The sequence below is a fragment of the Periophthalmus magnuspinnatus genome, chromosome 3 (assembly GCF_009829125.3).
Source record: "Periophthalmus magnuspinnatus isolate fPerMag1 chromosome 3, fPerMag1.2.pri, whole genome shotgun sequence".
Lineage (NCBI taxonomy): Eukaryota > Metazoa > Chordata > Actinopteri > Gobiiformes > Gobiidae > Periophthalmus > Periophthalmus magnuspinnatus.
Genome location: NC_047128.1, coordinates 24,152,260 through 24,165,030, shown reverse-complemented (window position 1 = coordinate 24,165,030; position 12,771 = coordinate 24,152,260).

Below are 12,771 nucleotides of genomic sequence, written 5' to 3'. Positions count from 1 at the left end.
TGCGGCCATTTCGGCTCATAAACCTTGTGCAGTAATTGTTGTGTGGGTTCTCCAGGGGCTAAGGACATCAGGCGCTGGCTCCATCAGTTCAGTATTTTGTCAAGAGGTGAGAGGTGGGGGAGTGAGGGACCAACAGAGACCATATGTGAAGACCGGAAATGAATTATCTGTACAAATGAAAGTTGTCAAAATTTACAAAAAAGCCTTTAAAAATGTGCAACGAAAGAACGGAAACAAGACATGGACATAAGATAAATTATTACTGGAATATCATGGCATTATGAACATGGAACAAACTGTACATCTGCTGATTTCTTTAAATGCCCCCGGGAACATTGTGGGGCTCTCTTCATCCGATTTACTCCAGTCTTTATAAGTAACTCAAATATCAAATCACTGCTGACCCCATACTCTACGGTCTCTACTGTAATAGAGAAAACCATTACACTGTACCTTCTCGCACCATTTCTTTTTTATTGCTCAATCAACATGTTTCTTTCCGACTGTTAGCAGGCTCACCTCTCCACAGATCTGACATGTACCTTTGACGGGGGGCTGCTAATGCACTAGTCAGGTGAAAGACTAAGAAATAAGCGGATCAGTCCTGGATTACCACCAGCCAACATAATGTATATGCAAAATACATGGAGATAAAGAAAAAGCTTCAACTTTTCCTGGAGTTTTGTTTTTCTTGTGTATAGATCCATACTAGAAGCAAGGCAAGGCAAGTTTATTTGTATAGCACAATTCGTACACAAGCTAATTCAAAATGCTTTACAGAAAAAAAAACAAAAAAACAACAACAATGACGAAGCAGTTGTTCCTTGCATTATTTTAATTACACTAGTTTTTTTGCTTATGTAACAATCTCTCCTCTCACTTATTTTCATATAATAACATGATTAAAGTATCCCGTATATAGGGGCAAGAGCACAAAAGAAAAAAAAAAAAAGAAAAACAACAGTATTCCTTGCTGATGACTAGTAGCCTCCACAGAGTCCTCACACTCTGTACACATGGAGCTGTAGTCTACGATGACACGGCAATAGTTCACAGCACACATCACTGTCACATAACATGTCCATGCAGGTGACAGGCTGACGACCACGGCCTGTACAACACCTCGCAGTTACCCCGGCGACGCAGAGTGCAGTCAGGGGCCACTGTGAAAATAAGCACCAGGAGACGTGGTATGGCTCCAGTCTGCTTCCAAATGCAGTGGTTTCAAAATGTTCCATATTTTGTATTTGTTTGAACATGTAGTTTCTTTTGGTGTGGAGCGACAGTGGCACAGTCACTTGAGTCTCCACCCCCCAGTGGGAGAGTAACAGGTTCAAATGTGGCCCAAGAGCATGGCAAGAAGTGTCTAAAACATCGCCCACGACATTCACACCTGGGCTGTTTACACAAGCTTAAGTGACTCATTGAAAAATGTTACTGTCTACAAAGATGCAGTATGTTTTTTGTGTGGCGATTGTTTTGCCTGGGATGCTTCAAAGAATGCCATTCAAATTATATAGCTGGTATCTATTCAATTACAATTTTTATTGCTCCAGAAAACACATTGTGACACATGTGAGCCCACTCACATGCATTTACACTGCGAGTGGGCTCACATCTTCATAGATCTGACCTGTAACATAGTGTGCCATTGAAATGTGTACAGCACCTTGACGTTACCCCTGCAGTCAGGGGCCACACTGGAAATAAGCAACTGTGTGAAGACATATGTTGTTTTTTAAAATGGTTTGTTTTTAAAAAGTTTTCAAGAAGCCAGCCCATGTGACCATCTGCTCCCAATAGATCAGGAAGTGAACAAGGAAACATGGTAAAAATGGATGTTTGTTGGTTTAGCAGCACTTTAAAGATGCCATAGTGGAGATAAATATTATAATACAAAGGATGTAACTCGTAATTGCTTTTTAATAGGGTTTCTCTATTTCATTTGAGTGCACCCTATAATTCATGCTGTAATACTCTCATAAGGTTGTAAACAACTAGCAATGGAATGAAAACTTCTCAGGGCAAGCACTAAAGGTGCACTATGTCATTTTTCTGGTGAAAGGTTCGCTACCAGCTTTTACAATATGCTCTGGGGAGGAAAACACAATACTAATATAAAATGGACCTATGACGCATAATCAACTTTTCAGAACTTTTAACCATGTTATAATTCTTTCCTTCTTTCGTGTAAGTTTGAGTAATCTTCATGTGTCTGTATTCAAGATATAATTTTGTTAGATCAATCCCCGTTTTCAACGCCACCGGCCATACACCCACTGTTGTGCACTTACTTTGTTCTCCAGTTTTATTTTCTTAATCAAATATGAATGAATCAAATAGTCATAAAAAAGAAAATCAAAAATCTGCTACACGCCAGCGTCATCTGCTGCCATCTATAGGATTGCGCGGCTCTTTGTTTTGATGACATTTATAACAATGTCAACTTCCATTGGGCATCGCAGTATTCTAATGAGGAAGTCAGTGCACTTGTTTGTTTTATTAAGTTGTATTAGTTGGACATTTTAAAAATTCTGATTTTGGGGGGGGGGGGGATCTGTAAATTGTCAGTATTGTCAACGTGCATGAGAAGGTCTGTCCGTGTATTTTAAATGGTAAAATAATTATGCGGAATTTTATTGATCATTTGCCCTTGGTTAAAACATAAGACACATGTCACAATAAAACTATCCAGCAAATCACCAATTAAATAAAAAGCTAAAAGATTATTATTTTAGTGGCCTTGTTAGCTTTGTTAAACCCATTACCTCTCAGAGTTTGCCCAAGTTCTGGTCAAATGGATTCGGCCCTGCTCTGGCTCTTGATCCCAGGTGTTGGGCACCACATGGATTATTGCCTGGTTTGAGGTCAGATATGATGCCTTATTAGCCCATGAAAGGGCCGGACAGCGTGCCAGACCATTGTTCTCTGTGCTGAGATGAAAGGAGTGCAGGCTAATGAACATCTGCCAGCCTGCATACACCCGCACACACACACACACACAGATACGCACACACATAAGCCAATTGACCAGAGCTGAGAGGAGCCGCTCTGATCACAAAGATTCTCATGCAAATTTGCACAGAGGGTCCAGCGGGGAGCACATGTAAGAGCAGGAGGCTGGGATTAAGGGAAAGGTAAAGACGTGCTCTTCATTTGTGTCGGGAATGTCACTGCTCATGGTAGCATTCTCTGTCAGGATCTACAGTGTCATATTTGATCTTAGTATATGTCATGGCCTCCAATAATAGTAGAGGTATATGACACGTTCAAGGCACTGTTCCTGAGTTTTACTGTCTGGAAAAGATGAAAATCAGAACTATTATTTACCATTAGTTATTTTTAGCAGCGGTTCCAACTTAATTTGTGCATTCCGAACCTCCTAATTACTCACCATGATGACCAGAGTGGAGTTTTACCATCCCAGTTAAGGTAACAAGAGCTACCAGGCTAATATGCACTTCCTGATTCACGCACGATAATACTCTTTATAATTTGATGCAGACATTACAGACTTATTTTTACCCACCCTCTGACTCTTGCTTGGCCTGGAGGAGGATTTTCTCTTGTGACGATAGCATGCAAAGTTTGTGAGTTTTTTCAATAAACATAACCAAAATAGGAGGTTTATTCTTCATTAAAAATCAAATGCTGTGGCTTTAAAGGAGTAAAGTAAAATATAATTGCAATTTAAATATGCCAAAACCCGTATTTCTCCTGTTAATAATGAAATTGACCACAAAACAAACAGTGCTAAACTCCAGCGCAGCTCTATGGCAGGTGCTGGAGCTAATACATTTAAATGGGCAGATTGGCCAAACAAGTCTTTTCTGTCATGTTGTCTACTGCTGGTTAGGGACATCATTAAGTTATCCTCCACATGACTCTCAAGTCATTTACATAATGCAATAACTCCAGACCCTAAAGTGCAATTACGTTGCTCATAGCACCATGCACTAGGAAATGATTCCCTTAACTACTGTGTCAGAACGCATCAGGAAACATATCAGAGCAGATCGGGATGCGCCAAAGGTCGCAGTGCCGTGTTAATTGGGTTACTGATACTTTCCACTGCACAATTACTCTGTCAGACTGGCTCATCCTTCATTTTGTCTGCTCACCTCCCTGCCATCACCGCACCCCATTTCTCCTCAACTCACCCGGGCTCAAGGTATAAGGTTAGGAAAATGAGAAAATAGTAAATACACTCCACTTGCATGAAAGGGCATCCAATGTAAAAGCAGCAAGTTACTTAGGGAGACTCCAGCAACCCTGGATGACAAACTATAATTAAAAAAAGTAAATGGCACCTCCAGTGTATAAATCCCATTACGTCAATATTATTAAAGTTGTTGAAAAGTTTAACAGTACTACTTTATAATAACTGCACTAACTAACTACACTTAATTAAGGAGTCACGGTTCAGAGTTTATTATGTTCATTATGATTTCAGTCTTTGTTCATGCTTTATTTAGGCTAATTACACAGGTGGGTGGAGAGTCCTTGGCTCAATTGGAAGAGTTCAAGTACGTCTTTAGCAGTGACCGTCTATGTTATGCTACCTTATTGCTATTATTATTACTATTATTTACACTTTAAATATGTGGTTTAAAAAGACATATTGTGCTTGTGTCTGCTATATAGTTATAATCCATGGCACCCGTGTATCAGTTATAATTTGGACGTTTTAACATCGGAATATTGATTGAAAACGACTTAAAAGAAACAAAGCGTCTGACTTTGACCCAATGGGAACTGACGTAAGAAGTTGGCACCTCCTATGGATAGCTGCACATCACTAGCGAGTAGCCAAAATACGTGATGCTGCCAAATCCTATGTGTATCACCGTTCAAGAAAATAATATCGGAGAACGAAGTATAGAGAGAAGTGAGCGTGAAAATGGGGGTTGAGTAATGACGTTGACTATAAAGATTACTCAAACATGCATGAATCACACTAAATACAACTTTGAGATGGTAAATCAGGAAGGGGTACAACTATAACACGATTAAAAGCTCTAAAAACATGTATTTGGAAAGTTAATAATCTCTTGTTTGATGAAAAACAAAAGAAATCAGCTGTGAAGTTGTCAGTTGGACCTGGACAGTGACACTTAACAATCCCACATTGTAAAGATTCTATTGCGCTCGACATAAGATTATAAAAGTCATGCAAATTCCACAATGCAGAAGTTCTGAAAAGGCAACTTTGAACTCTAAACAACATTCCACCTTGCTGGCTGCCTTTGACCACACACTATCTGCTAATGCTACTACCATTTGAAGAAGACATTCCCTATGGGCTGGTTCATATAACAGTGAATCAATAGCTAAGCTCTCAATTTATTTTTAATGTAATGTATTAGCGTAGTGATGAAGTGGTGGGCTTGCGTTGGGGCATATGTGCATGTATGGATTGGAGCGCACGTGGCGGGGGCTAAATGGTATTAGTGCTAAAGAAGCGTGCCTCAGACTGTGGGGAGATCACCTGCACTTGAGTATAATCTCACAGCATTTAAATAGGCTTTGTCAACACACAGAGGGCATGGTTTAACGTAAGGAAACACACAGAGGAGAAGAAAAGAGACTGGATTTACATAGATTACTGTATTAATGTTTTGTATAGTGTAGTGTTGTTTCACTGCTAAAGAACTGTAGCTCAAAGTGTGCACAGTTTTACTTTTCTAATGGGGTGACTGCCTTGTCTGGGATCCAAAACACAAACTTCTCCAATACTTCACGAAGATGTGAGTTTGATTCTTCTTGAATTCAAAAGGGCATGATTGACAGACGGAATAGCCAATCAGGTCCGTCCGTATTGAAATATGATTGGAAACCTGCTACCTTCTCGTCTCAGTGGGGAAATTAGTGTTTTGCTAGGAATGTTCCACAGCATGGAATTAAACTCCATCTATTTTGCATTTCTTTGACTACTTGTGTTAATTATTGCACAAAAACACCTTAAAAACTTGCATTTTTACTGTGTGCTTGCCTCTGCACAGATCTGACCTGTAACTTGGTACTGTAAAAGAATGCACTGTTCTGGGTAGGGGGATGAGAGATGCAATAATAATAACAAAAAAAAGATTTCCAAGCAATTTATTTTGGACCGACATCTGATTGTGTCTGCACATTATTGCCGTGCTTGGAATGTTCCACACTTTGGCATTAAATCATCTTTTTTGTCTTCAAATACAGGTGTTTTTATTGATTTGAAATACCTTAAAACACGCATTCTTACTGCGAATGGGCTTGCCTTTCCACAAATCTGACCTGTAACTTAGCTTGGGGGTGCCACCTACTTTTCTCCATGAAGATTGACATGTTTAACGCCATATTGAGAAACATTTCAGGCAAAGCAACAACATCTCCATGGAGACAGGGAGATGAGGGAACGTCCACCATGAAACTTAAATAGTGCATCTTTAAATATCATCCACTAACCAAAACACTGACATTTTTGTAGGTTATTTGGAAGAATATGTAGTAGAGACAAAACATTAAACGTCTGTCTGTGTTAAAGTAGATTTGGATATGGTCATTAGTACATTGCAGCTAAACTTACAAATTTTACTATTATGAAATGAAGCATACAACTGGGAAATATATTCAGTGCATTGCTACTCATGGGCAAACAGTAACTCGAACAGCCAACTCAAGTTCTGTGATTCCTCCCATTTGACATAACAAAACTCCATGACAAAATATCTTTATCCACCGAGAGAGTAGTATGCCTGTGCCGAAAATTACACCCACCAGCTTCCCACACTCTCCAAAGTTATTTCTAATGCTTGCTCAAGAAGTAGACACATCCCTGAAGAACTGAATATAACTTATTTCCAGGAATCAAAATATACTCGTTCTACACCATTTTCTATGTCAACAGGCTTATGAGCTGCTGAAATTCTAAACGGTGTACTATGTAACTTTTCTGCTAAAGAGTACGCTAACTGCTCGTCACCGTGGAGATGTTACTGCTTTGTGAGGAATGTTCTGCAGTGTGGCATTAAAGTTATCTATCTCCATGTAGACAAACAGGGGGCAGCATCAGTGAAAGATACAGTTTAGATCTGTGAAGAGGCGGCCCCTTTCACTGTAGATACGGTACATGAGCTAGTCCAGTATGTGGGTATGTTCATTTAGAGTCATTTTTATCCACTTTTGTCCTCCTTTATCATTTCTACTGCAGTTCGAAACAGGAAATTACAACAACCGGAAAGCATACCAAATAATGTACTTTTTACAGAAACATAAATGTCGATCATGCCTTATACAGACGCTCTGTTTGAACGTTTTCTTTACTTTGTTGGTTTAATTTGTTGAACCTCAAAAATCATAACCGGCTGTATAACATTGTCAAAGAGTGCGGAAAAATCATTGGGATTCAGTGCAATGACATCCTGGACCTGTAAAACCAGGTCTGTGACTAAAGCCAGGAAAATAATGTCCGATCCTGCTCACCCACTGCACTTAAAGTTCAAGTCTCTACCCTCTGGCAGACGCTTTGTTGCGCCCAGATGTAGAATCAACAGATTTTAAAACTCTTTTATTCCTACAGTCATCATCCTCCTCAACAACTCTTAAAGGACTTGTGACTGCTGCACCAATGCACTTTACCTGCTTAACCGTTACTGCTGTTGTATTTTATCCCCCTCTGATTCTTGTTTGTGTGCTCTTCTTATGTGAATGTTTTAAAGCTGCTGGCTGCATCAGAATTGGCCCTCGGAGATCCAATTAAGAAATCTTTCTATTATCCACAGTCCACTTTAGACCTGGTTTACCCCGAGATTAAACCTAGAAAGTCCGGTTCGATAAAGTTGATTTAAATGTGGTGGTACTTAGAAAGCCAAATCTTTCATATGGTGGTACTTGGAGTAAAACAGTAACTCTCAAACATTTCACAGCAATAAAAACACATGCAACTGTTTACATTGGGGCAGATACCCATGTTATATATATCTCACATACAAAATGTATTTTATTGTGAAAGAAAAATGTTGTTGTTGTTCTTGTTGTTCTTCATCATCATCATCATCTTGTTGTTCTTCATCATCATCATCATCTTGTTGTTCTTCATCATCATCATCATCTTGTTGTTCTTCATCATCATCATCATCTTGTTGTTCTTCATCATCATCATCATCTTGTTGTTCTTCATCATCATCATCATCTTGTTGTTCTTCATCATCATCTTGTTGTTCTTCATCATCATCATCATCTTGTTGTTCTTCATCATCATCATCATCTTGTTGTTCTTCATCATCATCATCATCTTGTTGTTCTTCATCATCATCATCATCATCTTGTTGTTCTTCATCATCATCATCATCATCTTGTTGTTCTTCATCATCATCATCATCATCTTGTTGTTCTTCATCATCATCATCATCTTCTTGTTGTTCTTCATCATCATCATCATCTTCTTGTTGTTCTTCATCATCATCATCATCTTCTTGTTGTTCTTCATCATCATCATCATCTTCTTGTTGTTCTTCATCATCATCATCATCTTCTTGTTGTTCTTCATCATCATCATCATCTTCTTGTTGTTCTTCATCATCATCATCATCTTCTTGTTGTTCTTCATCATCATCATCATCTTCTTGTTGTTCTTCATCATCATCATCATCTTCTTGTTGTTCTTCATCATCATCATCATCTTCTTGTTGTTCTTCATCATCATCTTCTTGTTGTTCTTCATCATCATCATCTTGTTGTTCTTCATCATCATCATCATCTTGTTGTTCTTCATCATCATCATCTTCTTGTTGTTCTTCATCATCATCATCTTCTTGTTGTTCTTCATCATCATCATCTTCTTGTTGTTCTTCATCATCATCATCTTCTTGTTGTTCTTCATCATCATCATCTTCTTGTTGTTCTTCATCATCATCATCTTCTTGTTGTTCTTCATCATCATCATCTTCTTGTTGTTCTTCATCATCATCATCTTCTTGTTGTTCTTCATCATCATCATCTTCTTGTTGTTCTTCATCATCATCATCTTCTTGTTGTTCTTCATCATCATCATCTTCTTGTTGTTCTTCATCATCATCATCTTCTTGTTGTTCTTCATCATCATCATCTTCTTGTTGTTCTTCATCATCATCATCTTCTTGTTGTTCTTCATCATCATCATCTTCTTGTTGTTCTTCATCATCATCATCTTCTTGTTGTTCTTCATCATCATCATCTTCTTGTTGTTCTTCATCATCATCATCTTCTTGTTGTTCTTCATCATCATCATCATCTTGTTGTTCTTCATCATCATCATCATCTTGTTGTTCTTCATCATCATCTTGTTGTTCTTCTTCATCATCATCTTGTTGTTCTTCTTCATCATCATCTTGTTGTTCTTCTTCATCATCATCTTGTTGTTCTTCTTCATCATCATCTTGTTGTTCTTCTTCATCATCATCTTGTTGTTCTTCTTCATCATCATCTTGTTGTTCTTCATCATCATCTTGTTGTTCTTCTTCATCATCATCTTGTTGTTCTTCTTCATCATCATCTTGTTGTTCTTCTTCATCATCATCTTGTTGTTCTTCATCATCATCATCTTGTTGTTCTTCATCATCATCTTGTTGTTGTTCTTCTTCATCATCTTGTTGTTCTTCATCATCTTGTTGTTCTTCTTCATCATCTTGTTGTTCTTCTTAATCATCTTGTTGTTGTTCTTCTTCTTCATCATCTTCTTGTTGTTGTTCTTGTTTTTCTTCTTGTTGTTGTTCTTGTTTTTCTTGTTGTTCTTGTTCTTCTTGTTCTGCTTCTTGTAGTTGTTCTTGTTGTTCTGCTTAGAAGTTGTAATTAGACATAAGCCAAGCTTCATTTCTTTTCTTGGACCTACAACATGTATAATACTATAATCTCGTGGAATATTCTGGGCAAAGCAACCATCTCCGTGAAAACAAACAGGAAGTAGCGGACCCCACCAGAAAAGTTCCATAATGCACATTTAATCAGCCGGTGTAGAAATGTAAAATGGGTCTGTGTACAGTAGAGCATTGCTGCTATATGATCCTATAACATTTTATCGATCTTTGCCTGACCACAACATTATTATTAGCTGATGTTACCATTTCAGAATAACAATACTAGGCCATTGTTAGCGCAGAGACCTTTACCCCTTTGGCCTGTCCCGAAGGAGGATAAATATTTAAGTGCAAACTACACAACCGCATCTAGACTAATGGCATCCATCTGCTTACAATAACAATGCAACACACTGCACATTCTCATTTATTGTATAGAGCGTGGTATCTGTATTATCATTCAGAAATATCTTGAGTGTGCAGTTATGTTATGGCCTATGTGCTTTCGTACAGTGCACATTTTTTCAAAGTGCAGGATTACATAATGGTCCACAAGGCAGCTAAAAATAAAGTTTTCTGTGGGTCTGTTGGATACACAAGAAAAAATAATGTAATAATGTTATATTTTTGATGTGTTTCTATCTGTAAGGCTGGTAGTACATTCCTAGTCTTTAAAGAGGCATGATGTAACTTTTCCGGCTCTTGTCTCCACGGAAGACTAGTTGTTTTGCAGGAATGTTTCATACTTTGGCTAATCTAAACCATTTTTTGTTAAAACCTGGCATATGACTTTATTATTTTAATTGTTAATGTTTTTTGTGCATTGTCCCAAATCAAATTCCACATTCAAACTTCAAATTCCAAATCTTGCAGCTGTTTTATTGCTAGAAAATACCTCGGAAATCCATAATTTTGCTTTCCAACTTGCATGCGGAATGACAAAAATCCCCTTTACCCCACGCTTAACCATGACAATCTGTGGATTTACCAACTTACATTTTTTTTTTTTTTTGTAATTGTCAACAAACTAGACACACTAAAATCACCTTATTTACAATTCTGCCTTTGCACTCCATCTTTTATTTCCGTATGCGCTTGGAAGTATACGCTCCCTCCACTGTAGCCTGCTGTTCTTTGACAAGCATTGTACTAGTTCTGGCACATGAAAAACCGAGGCGCTGTTTGTGTGTAGACAAAGACGAACGCAAAAAAAAAAAAAAAGTGGGAAAAATGTGTTCTCTGTTGCTTTATAAAAAAACATATTTAACAGTTCTGCTTTCTCTGGCTGCATTTGAGAAAGGGGAGGACAAAAGTGCAACATTGAGGTGCCAGGGATGCGATCAATACTGGACGGTGAAGTTTGCGCGTGCATTCTGGTGTGGGTGTATTGTGCGTGCAGGTGTGTTTGCTGTAAGTAATAACGCGGCTCTATAGTGGGATGGCAGGAGATGTGACAGTAGTGCTCAGACCACAGGAGCTCAGAAGGGCTGCTCTGAGCGTCACATATTGAGCTTCAGGAGAAAACAGGCACACTGCAACTGACCTGACCCCCCCACACAGCTCCAGGCAATAATGAAAGCTCGAGTAAACCAGATAAATCCTGAGAATTCAAAAACTTTTATTTATACAAAATAGAGCAAGGAAGTAGAAGATTCTGACTTGAATATATTTGAGCGAGCAAAAACAGTCTAGTGCTTGTTTTTATAACTTTTGACTTGTGCTGCGTGCCAAGCAACTGGAAGATCTGTTATTCCTCACTTGAACATTACAAGTTCAAACCTCAGAGCTTTCCCACTGAATTAATGAAAACGTGCAACAGATGTCAGAATATGGAAAGATGTTGCTGAATTTGACCTGTAACACATTTTTACATTGTTTAAGTTGGAAAACCTATCCACTCAAGGTCAAGTTTTGTAGTTACCATTGCTGTAATCTTCTTTATATTGTCTGTGAATTGGTAATCTCTCAACCATCTCCCAGTTCACGAGTAGGAATGACCAGTTTGGACGCCATAACAGGGCATTTTTGGCATTTTTCACGGTGGGAAAAATTCCAGTTAGCAGTTGCCTGGAACACAATATTAATAATCAGTCGGGATTACAGGGAATTAGTTGTAAAGTTAATTGCCAATTATTTGTTTATTTTGTCTGCTGACATTTTGTTGCAACAAGTGAGTAAGTAAAGTAAGTAGACTAAGACCTTCCTTAAAGAGGAATAGGGGCCTGAAACATAATCTCTCCCCGATTTATAACTCCATCCTCAGATCCAAAACAAAAAGAACAATAGCAGGGTCGTTAAAGGTTGAATAGGGTATCTGTGTAATCACTCAGTCGTCCAGGTCTGATTCATAGCAAAAGACGAAGTTTAAATCTGTCAACTGGACAAAACGTTGTAGGAGTGAAGACGTTTCACTGCTCATCCAAGCCGCTTCTTCAGTGCCTTAGAGTTTCAGTGTAGCTACCCCCTCCGCTCAGATAGATATAAGGCAGTGTCCACCAGCAATCTGACCAGAACTGAAGAAGCGGCTTGGATGAGCAGTGAAACGGTCTTCACACCTACAACATTTTGTCCAGTTGACAGATTTAAACTTTGTGTTTTGCTGTTGAATAGTGTAGTCTCAGCTAAGTAGGCTAAGATACCTTTTCAGGAGCCACCATCTCTTGTTATATATAAGAGACTGACCTTAAGAGACATCCCCTAAAATATCCAAACTACATCTCAATGCCATACAAGTTATAACCACAACCAAAGCCGACATGTCAGCTTTTACTTTCCTGCGCAACCTCACCGTACACAAAGAAATTAACCATGAAGGTATAAAGATAAGACAAGACGACAACCATCATGCAATGCAGCTGGAGCCACCCAACACGACCAGACCACAGCAGTCACCCCCTCCTCATTTTGTTGTCCTCTTTCCCTTTTCCCTCCTCTCTTTCTCGCTCCCTCCTCTCCTGTC